This window comes from Camellia sinensis, chromosome 2 (assembly GCF_055761805.1).
Source record: "Camellia sinensis isolate YWXY chromosome 2, ASM5576180v1, whole genome shotgun sequence".
NCBI lineage: Eukaryota > Viridiplantae > Streptophyta > Magnoliopsida > Ericales > Theaceae > Camellia > Camellia sinensis.
In genome coordinates this window covers 24,415,673-24,421,826 of record NC_138962.1, presented here as the reverse complement: position 1 = coordinate 24,421,826, position 6,154 = coordinate 24,415,673, and positions in this window count along the sequence as shown.

Here is a 6,154-nt window from a genome sequence, read left to right as displayed (position 1 = left end):
AGCGATGAGGGAGAGAGCGAGTAATGTGAACACAATGGGGGAGAGAGACAAACAGACAGACAGACACATAGAGAGAAAGAGAGAGAAACAAAAGAGTGAGAGACAAACAAACAGACACAGAGAGAGAAAGAAAGAGAGAAAAGTGATAAGTGAGAGAGAGATAAAGAGAGAAAGAGATATAGAGAGACAGAGAGACAAAGAGAGAAAGAGATAGAGAGAGACATATAGAAAAATAGAGAAAAACAAGAGATGAGAGAGACATATAGAAAGAAAGCGAAAAGAGATGAACGAGAGAGAGAATAGAAAAATAGAGAGATAGAGAGAAGAGAGATGAGCGAGAGAAACAGAGAGAGAAAAAAGAGATGAGCGAGAGAGACAGAGAGAGAAAAGAGATGAGAGAGATAGAGAGAAGAGAGATGAGCGAGAGAGACATAGAGAGAAGACAAATGAGAGAGATAGAAAGAAGAAAGATGAACGAAAGATACACAGACAGACAGACAAACAGACAGATAGACAAACAGACAAAAAAAGAAGAGTGATGAGTGAAAGAGAGAAAGAGAAGAGTGGTGGTAGTTAAATGGCATTTGCAGTAGTGGTAAATGTGGTAGAGAAGATGGGTGGTGAAAAAGAGAGATGAGTGAGAGACGAATAGAGAAAAGAGATAGAGAGACAGAGAAAGAGACAGAATGATGAGCGAGAAAGAGACAAAGTGGTCGCTAAAAATGTATTTTATTGTAGTGGATCGATAAATCGAAAGGGAGCTCAATAAATAAAGAAGACAGATAATTCAAAACTCTTTTCAAAACTTAATTCAAATCAATTTTTTAAATATTTTAAAAATATTTTAATTTTGTGAGAGACAGATAAAGAAGAGAGATAGAGAGAGAGAGAGAGAGATAGAGTGATGAGCGAGAGAGAGAGAGATAGACAAAGTGGTTGCTAAAAGTGTATTTTCTTATAGTGGATCGATAAATCGAGAAGGAGCTCGATAAATAGAGAAGATGGGAGTAAGAGAGTGAACAAGGCGAACATAGTGAGGGAGAAATAGACAAATAGACAAGTAGACAGAGAGAGAGTGAGAGAAGAGTGATGAGTGAGAGAGAGACAGGAAGAGAGAGATAGACAGAAAAACAGATAGAGAGAGAGAGAGATTGAGAGATAGAAAAAGAGAGAGAAACAAGAGATAAGCGAGAGATAGACAAAAAGAAAGAGAAATAGAGCGAAAAGAGATGAGCGAGAGAGAGACACAGAAAAAGAAAGAGACAGAAAGAGAAGAGAAATGAGCGAGAGAGATAGAGAGAGATAGAAAGATAAGAGAGAGAGAGAGAAAAAAGAAATGAGAGAGATAGAGAGAAGAGAGATAGGCGAGAGACACAGAGAGAATGAGAGAGAGAAACATGCAGACATAGAAAGAAGAGTGATAAGTGAAAAAGATAAAGAGAAAAGAGAGAGAGATAGAGACAGAGAGACGGGAAGATGAAAAAATGAATGAAAAGAGAAATGGTATATCAAAAGAGTAAGACGACATTGTTTTTTTTAATTTTTTTTGCGACAGAAAAATACCGTTGAATTTATTCAAACCATTTTGTGACTGTATATATATGAAGCTATCTCAAAACCACAATCACTATGCTAGGTTAGAGTTTTCCAAAAACTCTTTTGAGAAAATTAAACTTTCTTGTTTTCCGTGTTATATTGTTTTTACTGAATTTTTTAAATATTTTAAGTATTTTTTAAAATTTTTAAACACACCTAACATAAATACAACTAAAAATTAAAAAAATTGTAAAAAAAATCTTTTAAAAATTCACTAAATACCAAAAATATAATAATTCAATACATTTTTTTGTATTTTTATGTATTTATTAATTTTTAAAATTTTTTTCATAATTTTTTTATTTTGTAGATACATCTAAGTAAGGTACATCTAAAAAAAATATTTAAAATTTTAAAAATATTCACTAAAAAAAATACGAAAGTCACTTTTTGCGACGGCAGAAAATGCCGTCTAAAAAAAGCAGAGTATTTGCGACGGCACCATTTACCGTCTCAAAAAAGCAGAGTATTTGCGACGGCATCATTTGCCGTCTCAAAAAAGCAGAGCATTTGCGACGGCACTAAATACCGTCGCAAATACTCTCATTTTTTGAGACGGCAAATAGTGCCGTCGCAAATGCTCTGCTTTTTTGAGACGGTAAATGGTGCCGTCGCAAATACTCTGCTTTTTTGAGACGGCATTTTCTGCCGTCGCAAAAAGTGATTTTTTGAGACGGCAAGTGTGCCGTCGCAAATAGTTCCGTCTCATATACCCAGTTTTCTTGTAGTGTCTCATCGAGTGGACTTTGGTCTCTTGTCTCACCGATGAACTCATAAATTTTGAGGAATTTTAGATTACAAAAAAATTATTATAGATCTCTTTCATTACTAAAAGTTGGAAAGGGATGTTAAACTATTTTTTTTAAAATAAATAAATAATATTTATTAATAATTAAAAATATAAATAATTTTATAATTTATAGATGGTTCAATCAGCGACACGAGGCACTATTCAATTCTTGACAGCGTCCGTCAATCTAAAGGTTGGTTTGGAGAATTGATGTTTAGTTTAAAAATAAAAAAGTTATTAAAGTCTTGTTAGGATAAATTATTTTAATAATTTTTAAAATTTTTATGAAAAGATGTGCAAGAAAATAGAGAGTGATGTGATAATTTATAGTGATTTTTTAATTTTTTTACCAAAAGTGAAAATTGTCCAACGAGACCTAAAAAATAAAAAAGTTAATAAAATTTTAAAAAATTAAAGATTCTTTTCTATTCATTTTATTTTTTATATATATATTTGTAAAAAATTAAAAAAAAAAAATCAAAATGTAATTAATTTTTTTATCTCATATCTTAATTTAAAAAAACTAAATAAAGTATGTTCCAAACGACCCCTAAGTTTCCAAAAGCCGTATTTTCGGAAGATATTATTATAGTCCCCGTCTCAAAATATTAGTCCCTTATTTCATTTTTCATTATCCCAAAATATTAGTCATTTTTCAAAAGTCAAGCACAAAAATAATATAAATTTCTTATTTTGCCATTCTTTTAAATTCATTAACAACATAAAAAGTATAATTATGACATTGATATTTTTCAAAAAAATATACTATCAAAGGATAATTTTTGAAAATTAATTTTTTTAAAATGTAATAATTGTATTATTAAAAAAAGTTGAATTCTTCAAAATGAATCATTATTTTGGAACGGAGGGAGTCCTAAGTGCTTGTCGGGGATATCTTAAAAAATATAAAAAATTATTAAAAGAAAAATATAAAAAATTACATTATTTAAAAAAAAAAATTGGGTGAAAAAAAAAGTGCAATAATCACGTGAGAGATGCACCACTAGTATACTGCCACATGTGCTGGTTCAAATCAATGTCCCTAAACAATAAAGGAAAATGAGTGGGAGCACTCACTAATTAGTGTTATTACTAGTGTTATCACTAATAATATGGCAGTGGATCTCACTATAAACGATTTGATGTTTTGATCTTGATATTTTTTTTATTTTTTTTATTGAGTGTCATGTCATTAATAATCTTTTTGAAACTTTAAAATTAGTGATCTCTATCATTGTTGAACAATAAAACAAGTGTGCACCAGCAATGTACTGCCACGGGTGTAAAAGAAAAAATATTAAAAAAAGAATAATGTTTGGACCCCCTTTTGGGAGTCACTCCTCACCCCCATTTGTCATGTGACGGGTGGTGATTGGAGGAGCAGGAAAAAAAGAAAAAGAAAAAGAAAATGTAATCAATGAGAGAGAGGGGGTCAAAGGAGGTGGGAGGAAAAAGGAATGGAAAGAAAAGGGGATGAATCATTGTTGTTAAAAAAAAACAACAACAAAACCAGTGCACCATCAATTGCACAACCGTACTTGCATGCACGAATTGTATTTAGGTGGTCAGAAAATAATTTTGATATTTTGGGGGTGTCTGGGTTCTTTTAAGATTAAAATAGTCTTAAAAAAAAAAAAAGAAGCTTAAAAGCCTCTAAACCAAAGTTTTTTTTAAAAATAAAATAAATAAAAATATAGGCCGGCAGTGGCTATCACTGTGACAGAGCCTACTACTACTGTCACAATGACAGATAGGGAAATTACAATTTTACCCTTTTGGATTTATTTTGAAAAATGTCAGGTTAAGAATAAATTTGACATTTTAATTTCAAATATCATTTCAACACATTTTTTAATATATCAACTAAAATAAAAATTCATCACATATTTTCAAATACTAAAATTAAAATAGCCTACTAAAATAATCAAAAAATTAAAAAACTTATAAAATAGCTACTTTCCAAACACTCACTTTATATAATATTTCAATACAAATTTTTTATAAAAAATTAAAAAATTATCTCAAATAAATACTTTTTTTTCTTTGACCTTTTTACTTAAAAAATCAAACGAACACTTATATACTTAATTCCAAACAATTTTTTTTAAAGATATTACTTTATTTAGGCCACGTTTGATATATTGTAAAAAAGTCAAAAAATCAAAAAGTTACTCAAAAAGTTAAAAAGTTAACACTATTCATCAAAAGTCAACAATTATGACTGCACAACTCTCCATCTTAATTTTTTCCTACAAATTAATTTTTACAATTTTTATTATACATTTTTTCATAAAAAGTCAATAAATTAACCCAAACATTCATATTTTCTTCCTCAACTTTGTAGTCTAAAAAAACAAAAAATATACTTATTTAAAACACTCCAAACAACCCCTAATAATAAATATTGGCAACTACATGTATTGCCACATGTTTTGGCAGGCCGGTGCTTAAGTTGTTGAAGATATTTTACGGGCGTCAAGATATTCGTAGGATCTGACTCATTTATCGTCGTTTGGTTATAAATTGATTTATTTTATTTTATTTATTATAAAAAATTATATAAAAAAATTAAAAATTTAATATGATAAAAATAAACTAATAAATAATTTATTTTTTGTGTCCCAAAAGAGTTCTTAATTGGATATCATCCAGTTTATAACGTTCTTTGTAACTTATTTTTTGATTTTGTGTGAAAATATATGTAAAAAATTAAAAATATGATATGACAAAAATAAGTCAATAGTTTATTTGGCTTATATTTTTCACTAATTAAAATACCATATACATTTTATAATTATAGAAAAAAATTACATAACTCTATAATTTTTTAGTCATAATTTAAAAAAAAAAAATTTCATAACCAAACACACAAAAAATCATAATTAAATATCTCAAAATCATGTCATAATTAAAGAAGAAAATTAATCATAATTAACGAAGAATATAACTTAACTAAGGATGTATATGCTAATATGCTATTTTGAGAAGATGGTAAAATGTAAATTTTTTGCTTTTAACCAAGCTTTTGACTTTTTTAGACAAATGATTTGAGAAGTTGGTAAAAAGTTACTTTTGGCTTTTTTGATTAATATTTGTTTATGATGTCAAATCACAATAAAATGACCAAACTACCCCTATTAATTTAAAATATTTACAACTTCAATTATGCAGCACATTTTGACTCATGAATGGTAGAATTGTAATTTTACCAGTAGTTAAAAACCAACTTTCCCAATGAAAAAAATACAAAAAAGCTAACTTTTAGCTTTTGCTACAAACCAAAAAAAGTTGCTAAAAGCCAACTTTCCAAAATAGCATGTAGTGTATATAATAAAATTCTTCTAAAATATAAAAATATATACTTTTGTTTAATTTAATTTAATTTATTATTTATGTATAATGTTATTTTTTATTTTAAAACATTTATTAAGGGTGTGAATTTTCAGTATTTAAAATAAAAAAATATATTTTTTGTTTTATTTAATTTAATTTTTATCTATATATTTTAATATTATTTTTTTTAAACTATGTATTTCAATTTGTTGTTGAGCTGAATCTAAAATTTTGGCTATGGTTTTAATCTCCAATTTTTTTTTTTTTGAGGAATTTTTTTAGAAAATTAAAAACTAATTTCAGAAAAATAAATATAAAAATATATTTTAAAATTTGTAAAAATTATTTTTAACATCCAAAAATATAAAATTCTATAAAATTGATAAGTGCTTTTGGTTTTTTTAAAAATTTTTGGAACAAATTTCTAAAAATTCA